The sequence below is a fragment of the Tamandua tetradactyla genome, chromosome 25 (genome assembly GCF_023851605.1).
Source record: "Tamandua tetradactyla isolate mTamTet1 chromosome 25, mTamTet1.pri, whole genome shotgun sequence".
Lineage (NCBI taxonomy): Eukaryota > Metazoa > Chordata > Mammalia > Pilosa > Myrmecophagidae > Tamandua > Tamandua tetradactyla.
In genome coordinates this window covers 14,172,662-14,186,513 of record NC_135351.1, presented here as the reverse complement: position 1 = coordinate 14,186,513, position 13,852 = coordinate 14,172,662, and the positions used below count along the sequence as shown (strand labels likewise).

General features: G+C 35.7%; 1 protein-coding gene across 1 annotated transcript in view; it reads right to left on the bottom strand.

The window, feature by feature from the left end:
• Positions 1 to 13,852, bottom strand: part of SMIM13 (small integral membrane protein 13) — a 48,803-nt gene that overhangs the window by 34,416 nt on the left and 535 nt on the right. The gene's annotated exons all lie outside the window — the stretch shown is intronic.

Genomic DNA, 13,852 nt, shown 5'->3' with positions numbered 1-13,852 from the left:
AATGTATGTTGTTATAAGTTGCTACATTTGTGGTAGTTTGTTATGTAGCAATAGTAAACTAATAAACAACTTCTATGCAAACTCTTCAAAAAACAAAACAGAAGGGAACGCTTCCCAACTCATTTGATGAGGACTGTAATACCTTGATAAGAAAGCAAAACAAAGATATATAAGAAAACCACAAATATTTCTCATGAATGTAAATACAAAAATATCTTAAATATTTAGGAAATGAAGTCCAACAATACGTAAAAAGCATAAAGCAAAAAACCTAAGGGGGTTATCCAAGGAATACAGGGTTGATATGAACACTCAAAAATCAATTTAATTTACCATATTAGAGAAAAATCACATGATCATCTAAATGGATACAGAAAAAGCATTTGAAAAAATCAAATATCCATTCTTGATTTTAAAAAAATCTCAGCAAAACAGGAACAGAAGGGAAGTTTTCTTCCTCAACATGATAAATGACAACTACAAAAAAAACCTATCAGTTAATACCATACTCAATAGGAAAAGACTAAACGCTCTCCCCTCAAAAGATCAGGAACAAGGTAAGGAGGTCAGTTCTCACAACTTCCTTTCAACACTGGACTAGCCAGTGCAATAAGTCAAGTAAAGAAACTAAAAGATACATACTTTGGGAAAAAAATGGGTAAAGCTACCTTCATTTGCAACTGACATGAACCTCTATTAGAAAATCCTAAGGACTGTGCAAAAATTAAGAAACCTAATAAATGAGTTCGGCGGTTTTGCTGGATACAAGGTTAATATATAAAAATAATTTCATTTCTGTATATTAGCAGTGAATTAGAAATTAAAATGAAAAGAATACCATTTAAAATAGCATCAAAATATGAAATATTTATGGTTAAACTTGAGAAAATGAATACAAGACCTATTCATACACTGAAACATAAAAAGTTGCTGAGAGAAATTAAACACCTAAAAATGGAGAGATATAAATACGATCATGGAGAAGTCTCAACGTTGTTAAGATGTCAATGCTCTCCAACTTCATCTATAGAATAAATGTATCTATTTTGTAGAAACTAAAAAGCTGATCAATTTTGAAAAAAAATTTGATAGTGTTGTAATGGCAAAAGAGTTCAGATATAAATCCCTACATATATGGCCAGCCGATTTTCAACAAAAATTCCAATTTCAATGGGAAAAGAAAGCCTTTTCAATAAACAATGTTTAAACAGTTGGAAATCCTTTTTTTTAAAAAAATAAAATAAAAAAGAATCTCAATCCTTAATTCAAAGCATACACAAAAATTATACCAAAGTGGATCACAAACCTAAATACGAAACATAAAATAAAAAACTTACAGGAGAAAAAGCTTTGCAATCTTGGATTCGTCAATGATTTCTTAGGAATCAAAAAGCATGAAATGTAAAAGAAAAAAAATTGATAAATGGAATATAATCAAAATACAGAACATTTGCTCTTCAAAAAACACTTAAGAAAATGAAAAGGTAAGGCACATATTGGGAGAAAATATTTGCAAAATATACCTGATACATAGACTGGTATCCAGAATACATACAGAAATGTTACAATCTAATTAATGATAAAAAGACAAATAACCCCATTTAAAAATGAGCAAAAAATGTGAACAGATGCTTTCCCACAGAAAAGAATGGTAAATTATCATATAAAAAGATGTTCTCATTAAGGAAATACAAATTTAAGTCACAATTAAGGTACCACTAACCATCCTCTAGAGTGGCTAAAGTTAAAAAGGATTACTAACAGTTGGTGATGATGTAGAGTAAAAGGAGCGCTCATACATGGCTGCTGGGAATGTAGCATGTTTGGCAGTTTCATACAAAGTTAATCTTACACCTACCATATGTTCCATCAATCCCACTCTTGGGTATTTATCCAAGATAAATGAAAACATATGCCCATGCCAAAACTTGTATTTATACAAGTTTTGTATTTATACAAAACTTGTCAATAATAATAATAATAGTAGCCCAAAGCTAGAAACAACACTAATGTCCATCAATAGGTAAAGGGATAAACATATTGCCCAGTGGAATCGTTAGGTTCATATGTCAACTTAGCCTGATGGTGCTCAGTCGTCTGGTCAAGCAAGCACTAGCATAACCATTACTGCAATGACATTTCATGCTGATTGATAAACCAGAAGTCTGGTTTATTAAATCATTAGCACTTTGATTGCATCCATGGCTGATTACCTCTGCATCAGCCAAAGAGAGTGTCTTTCGTAACTAGTGACATTTAATCTAATCAGTCAAAGGCTTTAAAGGAGAAGTCAGAAGAGAGACTCTACTTCAGCCAGCCAGCCTCTTCTGAGGGACTCATTGAAGACCTTTATCGGAGTTGTCAGCTCACAGCCTGCCCTATGGAATCTGGATTCATGCATTCCCACAGTTGCCTGAGACACTTTTATAAAATCTCATATTTACAGATATCTCCTGTTGGTTCTGTTTCCCTAGAGAACCCTGACTAATATACCTGGCAATAGTATAATATATACAATGACAGAGATGGATTTCAGAGGCATTATATGCTAAGTGAAAGAAGTCAGACACAAAAAAGCAGTTAAATTGTGTTAAGGAAAGCAGTTCAGCGGTAGTCAGGAGCTTAAGGATTGACTACAAAGGAGTATGAGGGAAGATTTTGGGGTGATAGAAATACTCTATATTCTGACTGTGGTGGTGGTGGTGGTTACATTTGCCAAAACTCCTAAAACTGTGCACTTAAAATTTTATTGCATATTACACTTTAATAAAGTTGACTTTAAAAAAAATTAGAATCAATTTTTGTCAGATACCTAAAACACCTTTGCAGACTATGGGAAAACCAATAGAACTAGATGACCTGCAAAATCTGGTCATACTTTCCTGCAATCAGCAATTTTCATCTTATCCCATCATTATCTTTGAAATGTGTATTACCCTAAGTAAAGCAATATTAAATTGACAGCTTAAATTTCTAAAACCAGATTTAATCTTTGAATATCTTATTTTCAAATATCAATTAAATCATATTTATTCACCTGTGCCTCAATATGAAAAAGATATACAGAACTTATCTGAAACAGATTGTGAATGGAAATAAATGAATTTCAAATACATGGTCCAAGCGATATATAGATACAAAAAAAAAATTCCCTTTAATTGAAGTAGCTGTATTTAAACTTTCATACTCTGTTCATTCTTATAACAATTTTAATTCAATTATTAGATAGAAAAGCAAATTGTAAAACAAAAAAGCTGCAGCTATTTTCATGTTTGGCCCAAAGATTCAAAAGACAGCTGGCTCTTATGAAACCTATTTCTGTAACAGAAAAGCTAAGCCTACCTATAATTATGCCTAACAGTTATTTTCAGAAAACCTCTTTTGTTACTCAGATATGGCCTCTCTCTCTAAGACCAAATAAACTCTGCAAATAAAATAATTACCCTCCCCCCTATACAGGACATGACATCCAGGGGTGTAAATCTCCCTGGAAAATTGGGACATGACTCCCTGGGATAATCCTAGCCCTAGCACCATGGGAGCAACAATGCCAACCTGACCAAATGGGGGAAAAGTAACAAAATAAAGTATCAATGGCTAAAAGAGTTCAAATAGAGTGGAGAGGCTATTCTAAAGGTTACTCTTATGCAAGCTTCAGCTAGATATTGCTAATTGCCATGGTTTGACAAGCCCCAACCAAGTGTATTACTGTAAACTCTAAAGAATACCCAGGGTTCTGAGACTCTATAAAAGTTTTACTCACTAAGTTTATTTTTCAGAAACCTAAATCCTCCAGATGGTTCCTAGGACAGATAAGCCCTGAAACTCAGTTACCCTCTCTAAAAGCCTCAACCAGTTGCATCCCCCTACCATAATGCTGACAACCCTTTTCAACATGAAGAAGTTAAAATGATCATTGCCCAAATACCCCTAAGGATTGGGAGAAGGATCAAAGGAGAAGGGGGAGTTGTAATAGAGAAGACAGGATTTAATAAATGAGTATGATTACTGAATCATTATATTGACATTTCTTTTTAGTCTCCAGTGTCTTAGAGCAAAAGGAAATATCTGAAATTGTGGAATGGTAATCCATACCATACATTGGAATTTATTCTATAAGTACTTGTTAAAATGTACATTGAAATTTATAGCTTTTTTGTATATGTGTTATATTTTACAATAAAAAATGTCTTTAAAAAAGACAGCTAGCACTCATCAGGCAGAGTTTTTGCCTGCCATGCTGGAGATCTGGGTTCGATTCCCACTGCTTGCCCATGTGAAAAAAAAAGACAGCTACCACATGATTTATGCAAACATCCAACCCTCTATCAAAGTTAACTTTAAAATACTTACACAAATAATAAACTTCTCACACCAGAAAATGAGAAGTTACAAACAAGTAAAAATAAAATTAAAAAGTGCAATCCCATCACCCCAATGGTGCTAAACTTCTATTAAAACCAATTTCTTGGACTCTGGTTAAAATCCAAGTTCGTATCACTTAGCAGCTTTGTGACCTGGACAAGCTGTTTCATCCTTCTATATCTGAATATTCCTTTATCTGCAAAATGGGGATTGATAAGATTAACTCCCTAACATGGCAGAATTAAATATATAAAAACATAAAAAACACTTAGGCCAGTCAGCACTCAAAATGATAATACAACTGCTATTAGACCCTCATGCAATAATAGTGCACCAGTTGGTAAAATGACATATTAAAAGTAATTGCTCATTTAGTTCCTTTGTTTTTGAAAGTTTAGATTTTGCTCCATCCCCATTTCTTGTCAAAGTGGCCTTATTAGACACAGCTCTCCTTTACTGAGTACCTACTCTAAATTAGGGATTTTAGTTATGTTTTTAGTTTAATCCTCCTAACCATGTGTTGAAGTAGGTATTATCTACATTTTGCAAAAAGAGGAAAATATGGATAAAAGAGATTGAGTGCAGCACCTAAGTGACACAACTAGTAGTGATAATGCTAGTAGTCTTTAAAGCTAGGCAGCCCAAATCCAACTTGGTTCACTGTACATAGTAGACCCTTTTCAAAGACTCTTACAATACAATTTGTTGTTGAAAGAAATAACTATGCTATATCCATTCCCCACTGGAATCTGGGGAAGGTAGAACCAGTTTTTACTTATTCTGTATCTCAGTTCCACGCTTATAATAAATGCGCAAATATTTGGGGGGGTGTGTGAATGAGTGTATGAAAAGTGGCCCAATGATAGGGAATGAATAAGGAAGGTAAAATAACCCCTAAACTTTTATGTATGAACTGAAAAAAGAAGGGCAATTTTTAGGGAAAGATTCTGAGCTCAGCAACACAACAGGTGGTCAGAGAAGGTCTCTCTGAAGTGATAGCTAAGCTGAGACTTGATTGATGAAGAAATAGCAATGTGAAGAGTCAGAGGAAAAATGAGGACAAAGGCCTTGTGAAGGATACAAGATGGGTTGATTCTTGGAATGTTGTGAGTAGTGGGGAGAGTGGCTGGAGATGAGATCAGAGAGACAGGCAGAGGCTAGATCACAGAGATTCTTGAAGGCCACAGGAAGAAATGTGGACTTCATCCCAAAGGAAATGGGAAGCCATTGGAGGGTAGATTTTAGGTGAGGAAGAACATTTTTAAAAGGAAAAAAAAAGCTGGTCAGCTGCAGAGGGGGAGCCAAAATGCAGTGAAAAACCTCCGAATGCATCATGACTTATGGTGGGACAGTGGAGGGAAAGGAGAAAAAAGGACTAGTTGAAAGTTTATCTACGGAGCTTTCACATACCCAGGCAGCCATATTAATAATCCCCAAGCCAGAAATAAGAAGATTCTTGCCTGGAGAATAGAATACCTACAGAGAATAGATACCCAGTTACTGACAACTGGGGATACCCCTAAAGAAGAAACCAACTCACTGTTCAATCACCTTGCAGTGAGCCCAGAGCTGGCACTGAGAATTTGTCACCAACTTTTACTACCTCACCTAAATAGGAACAGAGACTAGATCACTACACACATGTGGAAAAGCTCCATCAAGAAAGAGGCTGAACAAAAGACATGTGAAAAGATGCTCAACTTCCCTGGCTTTTAGGGAAATGTAAATCAAAACCACAAGGAGACATCATCTCACACTCACCAGAATGGCCATTATCAATAAAACAGAAAACAAGTACTGGAGAGGATGTGGAGAAAGAGTCACACTTATTCACTGTTGGTGGGAATGTAAAATGGTACAACTGCTGTGGAAGGCAGTCTGGTGGTTCCTCAGGAAGCTAAGTATAGAACTGCCATATGACCCAGCAATACCATTGCTAGGTATCTATTCAGAGGGCATGAGGGCAAGGACACAAATGGACATTTGCACACCAATGTTTATAGCAGCATTATTTACAATTGCCAAGAGTACAAATGTCCATCAACAGAACAGTGGCTAAACAAGCTGTGGTATATACATATGATAGAATAATGCAGCTGTAAGACAGAATAAAGTTATGAAGTATGTAACAACATGGACAGATCTTGAGGACATTATGCTAAGTGAGATTAGCCAGAAACAAAAGAACAAACACTGTTTGGTCTCACTGACATGAACTAACATTAGTGAATGAACTTGGAGAATTCCAGCTAAGAACAGAGACCATCAGGAGATAGAAATAAGTTAGATATTTGGTAACTGGAGTTCTAGGGATACAGATTGTGCAACAGGGCTGACTGTAAAAATTCAGAAATGGATAGCACAATACTACCTAACTAATATAATAATGTTAGTACACTGAATGAAGCTGAATTTGAGAATGATAAATGGAGGAGAGCTGGGGGCACAAATGAAATCAGAAGGAAAGATAGACAATAAAGACTAAGATGGTATAATTAGGAATGCCTAGAATGTACAATGACAGCGACTAAATGTACAAATTTAAAAATGTTTTTGCATGAGGAAGAACAAAGGAATGTCAATATTGCAGGGTACTGAAAATAGATGGCAATTCATATTTTAAAACTTTAAGTGTAAGACTAAAGCAAAAAATGCTTATTTGGTACAAAATTTATAATTTGACTAATGCATTTCCTAATATATATTATGTGAACAGTTTAACTGAACACCATAACTACATGGAACCTTGAGTAGGGCATGAGATCTTGTAGGTTTGTCCACAGTGATGCCCTGATAAATCCTAGAGAGATATGAACACGGAATAAAAACGTAGTTGCAAAGTCCCATTGGGGGAATGGCGAGAAAGGGGAAAAATTCAACTTCCCTCTGTGGAGAATTCTTGATATTCTCACAAGCAGTGGGGACAACCAAAGCAATAGGCCGAGCCCTCAATCTGGGGGTTTATTCATATGAAAGTTATCCCAACAAAGGATAGGCCAAGCCTACTTAAAATTAGGACTAAGAGTTACCTCCAGAGAACCTCTTTTGTTGTTTAGATGTAGCCTCTCTCTTTCTCAGCCAACACGACAAGCAAACTCACTGCCCTCCCCTTCTCTATGTAGGACATGAGTCCCAGGGGCGTAAACCTTCCTGGCAACGTGGGACAGAAATCCTAGAATGAGCTGGGACTCAACATCAAGGGATTGGAAAAACCTTCACGACCAAAAGGGGGAAGAGAGAAATGAGACAAAATAAAGTGCTAATGGCTGAGAGATTTCAAACAGAGTCAAGAGGTTATCCTGGAGATTATTCTTACGCATTATATAGATATCACCTCTTTAGTTAAGGTATATTGGAGATGCTGAAGGGAAGCACATGAAAATGTAGAGCTGTGTTCCAGTAGCCACGTTTCTTGAAGATGATTGCATAATGATATAGCTTTCACAATGTGACTGTATGATTGCGAAAACCTTGTGTCTGATGTGCATTTTATCTACGATATGGATAGATGAGTAAAACATAGGGATTAAATAAATAAATAATAAGGGGAACAAATGTTAAAATAAATTTAGTAGATTAAAATGCTAGCGATCAACGAAAGGGAGTAATAAGGGGTATAGGAAAAAAATAGAGGAAACAAAGGCTAAAATATATTGAGTAGACGGAAATACTAGCAATCAATGAGAAGGAGGGATAAGGAGTATGGTATATATGAGTTTTTTTTCCTTTTCTCTTTTTATTTCTTTTTCTGAATTGATGCAAATGTTCTAAGAAATGATCATGGTGATGAATATACAACCATGTGATGATACAGTGAGTTATTGATTTTATAACAAGAATGGAATGATCATATGGTAACAAATGTTTGTTTTTGTATGCTATGTTTAAAAAAAATTTTTTAATAAAAAAAAAAAGAAAGAAGCTAAACCTTGATTCTTGAAGACAACTGTATAACCATACATTTTTTACAATTGTGATGGTGCAACTGTGAAAACCTTGTGTCTCATGCTCCTTTTATTCAGGGTACAGAGAGACGAGTAAAAAAAAAATAATAGGGATAAAAAAATAAATAAATAATAGAAGGAATGTTCTAGTTTGCTAGCTGCTGGAATGCAATATACCAGAAATGGTATGGCTTTTAAAACGGGAATTTAATAAGTTGTTAGTTTACAGTTCTAAGGCTGAGAAAATGTCTCACTTAAAGCAAGTCAATAAAAATGTCCCATCAAAGGCATCCAGGGAAAGATACCTTGGTTCGAGAAGGCCAACGAAGTTCAGGGTCTCTCTCTCTCAAGTGGAAGGCACATGGTGAACATGGTCAGGGTTCTTCTCTCATCTGGAAGAGCACATGGCAAACACGGCATCATCTGCTAGCTTTTTCTCCTGGCTTCCTATTTCATGAAGCTCCCTGGGAGGTGTTTTCCTTCTTCATCTCCACGGTGCTGGCTGATGGACTCTCTGCTTCACAGTGCTGCAGCATTCTCTGCTCTCTTTGAATCTCCTTCATTCTCCAAAATGTTTCCTCTTCTATAGGACTGTAGAAACTTATCAAGATCCACCCAAATGGGTGGAGACACATCTCCCCAATCCAGTTTAAGAACCACTCTTGATTGGATTACATCTCCAGGGAGATGATCTGATTCCAGATTCAAACATACAGTATTGAACAGGGATTATTCTGTCTTTATAAAATGGGATTTTGATTAAAATATGGCTTTTCTAGGGTCCATACATCCTTTCAAACAAGCACAGGGAGATACGGGATAAAAATGGGATAGATGGAAAAACTGTGGGTCAATGAGTGGGAAAGGTACGGGATGTAAGAGTTCTTTTTTTAAATTTTTATTTCATTTTCTGAAGTGATGCAAATGTTCTAAAAATGATCATGGTAAAGAATATACAACTATGTGATGATATTGTGAGCCAGTGATTGTATAATACGGTTGGACTATATGTGGTGAAGATATTTCTCAATAAAAATATTTTTAAAAAAAGTAGAAAGAAAACACAGGAAAAACAAAGACAATGTAAGGGAGAAGAAAAATAATTTATTTTAAAAATTTATAACTAATATATTTAGAGAGATAGATATTACATACCCAAAGCAACAATAGGTACTATAAAAGAGGAATAATCAGAGAAAAAGAAAATTATTAGAAATTAAAAATTGGATAGCTAAAATAAAAATCAAATATTCAAGAAAGGAGATAAAACCCAAAATATCTCCCATAAAAAAACAGAAGGGAACAGCAACAGAAATTGGGGATAAAAAAATAAAATTAAAGAATCAGACCCAGAGATCCAACATCCAACTAACAGAAGTTTCAAAAAGAAAGAACCAAGGAAATGGAGGGGGTAAAAGTATCAAAAATCTAATGCAAAAGGTTTCCAGAAATGAAGAATAAATCTCAATTGAAAGTGCCCAGAAAAATGCAAGAGATAGATACTAAGGCATAACATTATGAATTTTCAGAATACCAAGGATAAAACGGCAATCCAAAAAGTATTTAGAAAGAGAAAGTAAGTCACTTGAAAAGGACAAGAAAACAGAAGGCATTGGATTTCTCAAAACTAAACTTGGAAGTTAGAAATCAATGGAGTAATTCTTTTAAAATTCTGGAAGAAAATTATTTGCATCCCCAAATTTTATAACCAAATTATCAATCAAGTGTGAGGTTAGAAAATAAAAATTCATTTTCAGGCACAATTAGCTCAAAAATTTATATTTCTATGCATTCTTTCTTAGATAACTACTAGATAATGTGCTTCAACAACAGAAGAGGATATGATAAAAATGATGACGAGATCTATAAAGCATATGTTACAGCACAGAAAGTAAAGGGTAGGCCCAGAATCATAGCTGTTGAGAGGGAAGGAAGGATCTGGGTCTTAGAGGAAAGGTGATAGGTAAAGAAAAACAATTAATTTGAACATACAGGAAATATTACTGACAGCTGTTTGCAAATATAATGACATTGTGGTGGGGTGATGTAGACAAATAACAATGGATATAAAAAAACAGGCAATAGTAGGTGTCATGGTCAGGTTCATGTGTCAACTTGGCCAAGTGGTGGTACCTGCTTGTCTGGTTGGGCAAGTGCAGGCCTGTCTGTTGCAATGAGGACATTTCATAGAATTAAATCATGATCACATTAGCTGCATCCATTTGTAATCAGCGAAGGGGAGTGTGTTCTGCAATGAGTGATGCTCAATCTAATTACTGGAAGCCTTTTAAGGAGGATTCAGAATACACAGGCTCTCTTCCTTCCTGCTTCGGCTGACGAGCCTCTCCTGTGGAGTCTGTCCAGACCCTCCATCGGAGTCGTCAGCTTCACAGCCTGCCCTGCGGATTTTGGACTCTGTGTTCCTGCAGTCATGTGAGACACTTTTATAAATTTTATATTTGCAAGTGTTCCCTGTTGAGTTTGTTTTTCTAGAGAACTCTAACTAACACAGTAGCTAAATTTAAAAGGCAATTATTAACTTCAAGATAAATGGTAACCCATACCAAAAAAAAAAGGGAGTATGGCTACATTATACTAGAACATCAGGGAACAATATTTACACAAATATAAATATTGACTATCAAGTTAACCAAAAATTGCATTATTAATGGCATACAGGAAAAAAAGATGGGGAATCTACCATAGTTAATAAGCCATATCTAAAAATGATAAACTAAGAAACAGCAACAGATAAGTTATTTAGAAGTAGTAAATAACCATAGGAAACAATGAAACTGATGGTTGAAAGGCACTACTTTTTTATTGACTTTTGAAACCATGTTTCTTTCATTAAAAACTTTTGATAAAATATACATTCTATAAAAAAGTCTGGCTAGTATGTGGAAAGTAGATTACAAAGAGGGGACAGAAAAGGTAAAAGGAAACTAGTAAGAAAATTAAGGCAGGTCAAGAATGATGATGGTGGTACTGGACATGGAGAAGGGAACATACTTAAGACTTTTTTAAAGAGACAAAACTGAGAAGAGTAGTAGATGAACTTGATGTACATATAAGGAGATGCAGTGGGAGTAAAGGAAAGGGAAAAATCAAGGATGATACCCAAGTCCTTGGCTTGAAACTGAGTGGATGCTGGTAAAATTTGAGACGGGAAAGAAAGGGATGAGAGGAAAAGGTGGTAGAAATCAAGAATTCTGTTTTACATGTATTAAATTTGCTTATTAGCTCGCCAGCAGCAATATTAAGAAATAAGTCCGATGCATAAGCCTGGTGCTCAGGAAAGACTTGAGGGCTGAAGATATAAATTTTAAAACCATTAGCTACTAGTTTGTATTCAAATCTCTGGAACTAGTTAAGATATCACAGTGAGAGAATATAAAGAAGACCCAGGGCCAAGTCCTGGGCTCTCCAGTATTCAGAAGCTAGAGAGAAGAAAGAAAGAGAATAGAAAATAGCAACCTACCTACCTTGCAACTATTATTCCATAAAATCTTTATTTCATAGAAAGACATAGATGACTGCCGTGTCATTTACACTTGTGACTGTACTGGGCATAAAGTAAAATGTATTTCCTATTACAGGTTGCAGTCAAGAAAAGTTAAGAAATTCTGAGGAAGGGAATGAGAAGCCAGGAAAAAAAGAGAAAACAATTAGCCAAGATGTAGGAAGAACACCATGGAAGTAGAGTATACAAGAGTTCCATTGTCTACAGTAAGTATGAGAGGTTAAGCACCATAAGCCAGATAAGAGTCCACAGGCCTGGCAGAGTGGAAGCCAGTTGTTACTGATCTTGACATGGACAGCTTCAGTGAATGTTGGGGGTGGAAAGCAATCTAGAGTAGTTTTCAGAGTGAGTAAGAGACCAGAAAGTAGAGATAGCCAATGTAGACAGGAGAATGAAACCTCCCCAGGAATTTGAAATTTAAAAATTGGAATTCACTATGTGATGGAGCCTGTCAGAATTATAAAATACACTAGTCTGTGAGCTCCTTGGGGCAGCCCCCATCAGATTTTTGTGCTCCCAGGGCCTAGCATGCATACAACACTCAGTTTGCTGAACTGAGTGAAGTCAGAAAACAGAAGACCCAGCCCAAAGGGCAGAGGCTCTTAACCTGAACTCCATGAGTAGGCCTACGGAAGGGGGAGTCCATGAAGCCTCTGATACAAGTTAAAAAAAAATTGTTGGTGCATTTTTCTAGGGAAAAGGTTCACAACACTCATTAGATTCTCCAAAGGGCCTGTGATTACTAGAAAGGTGAGAAGAATAGCTTAAAGGCCTATGCCTCAACTATCTAGCTACTTCTTACCCTTCAGTCAGCACTGAAAACTGGCACCCTATTTCTCTCTCAAATCTGGACCCAAACTTTTTTCCTCTCCCTCAAGCTCCAGCCCCATCCTATCCCTTCATTAGCCCTCCCAACAAAAAAGTGTTTGGATTACATCTTCATAGCTCATGACCACTGTAATCAAACTAGAGTGTTTTTTCACCTACCACAACTCTCTTATTCCACAGTCCTTTCTGAAACCAAAGGCAGAGAACTTCCTGAAAAATCAGTAAAATCAGACTGTCAAAGTGCCATTGGGAACTGAGAGAACAAATGTAATATATGTAGCAAGTAGGAATTCTGATGCCTCAAAGCATCAGAAATTTTGATGCTTGGCCAATAGTCCATGCAAGGTGTGGTATGATCTGTATGTCACATCCCCAACTCCAAATAGCTTGCATCTTCAAATTAGAAGGGATAACATGTGCTCATTTCCTCCCCTACCTCCAAACAAATCACAAGGATCTGGTTTTCCTCAGTACAAGAACCTTAAACATTTGCAATTAGCCCCAAATCTTGACATCACGAGCAGGAAACTGAGAAAAGCTTTTCAATAGTTTCATCTCATCAGGAAAAAGCAAAGCTGTAAATTTAGAAGCTTTAACTCTGATGTTTTAGGAAAACAAAAATAATTAAATATATATATACACAAATATATTTATACATATATATACATAGGCAAATGCACAAGCACATACACTCTTCTTCAAACACAGATCTGATACTTAGCATTACGTTGTCCATTGTGTAATGAATAAGTTCATTGTATTTCTTATGAATTCTGACCAACCAGAATCCATACTTCAGTTTTGTAAATAGGAAAAAATAAACTTACTGACATATGTTCTAAATACTTCCCAAATTTTAATAATTGTTCTGCAACTTTGCTAAGAGACCTGTCATTATCAGTTACAGTATATAAAAAAACAAAAAATAAATCTAAGATTGTGCTAATGTTACCTTGTGAGGAAAGTCTAATGTCTTCTCATTCCAAGGCAGAATAAAAACCCACAGCAAATAAAACAGCACCATTATGCCAGAGCTAAGAGTTAGGTTACCTGACCTTGAAAGTTTTAATATAGCCGATTTTTAAAAATTCTGCTTAATCTGAACACCTCTATTTGGAATTCAGTTTAAGGCTGAACTGGAAGTAAACAAACAATTTCACAAGGATGCATAAAATCCAACCTGTCCCTCTCC